Genomic DNA, 503 nt, shown 5'->3' with positions numbered 1-503 from the left:
GCCATCTAATACCAGAGTGCAGCTTCCACTTCCCACTTGGCTGTTAATATCTTCAGATGAGTGTAATTGATTTGCTTGTTCCAAGGGCTTGGTCATTTGTGGTTACCTGGGTCTTTATCCCATCAAAACCCCTTTAAACAAAGCCAGCCAGGTGTCCGCAGACAAGCAAATCAGATCTGTTGGGTAATTAAATTACGCGGGGAGGGGAGAGGTGGATAAAGTGAGGTTGTCTCCCCTGGGGGTAGAGTGACAAGGTGATCGATCGACATACACCTGAGGACTGGCTTCTCAGGAGGTACGAGGAGAGCCAAACTAAAATCCGGGTAGAGGAGGACTACGCGAGGTCAGCGCATGTAAATGTCGCGGGGGGTTCCGCAAGGCTGTGCGAATAGGCTCGCTGGGGTGGGGCCGAGAAGCCGCAAATCACCAGTTGAGGGCCGAGTGCGCGTCGCCGGCTCAGAGGCGCGCCTGCTGCTGCCTGGGCCCGGGCGGGGGCCGGGGAG

The 503-nt window shown here is 56.1% G+C and overlaps 1 protein-coding gene across 2 annotated transcripts in view; it reads left to right on the top strand.

Annotated features, from left to right (window-relative positions):
- Positions 1-503, top strand: part of BCAR3 (breast cancer anti-estrogen resistance 3) — a 221620-nt gene that overhangs the window by 93246 nt on the left and 127871 nt on the right. The gene's annotated exons all lie outside the window — the stretch shown is intronic.

The sequence above is a fragment of the Bison bison genome, unplaced genomic scaffold (genome assembly GCF_000754665.1).
Source record: "Bison bison bison isolate TAMUID 2011002044 unplaced genomic scaffold, Bison_UMD1.0 scf7180017864466, whole genome shotgun sequence".
In the NCBI taxonomy this organism is placed as follows: domain Eukaryota; kingdom Metazoa; phylum Chordata; class Mammalia; order Artiodactyla; family Bovidae; genus Bison; species Bison bison.
This window is presented reverse-complemented; position numbering and strand designations above follow the sequence as displayed.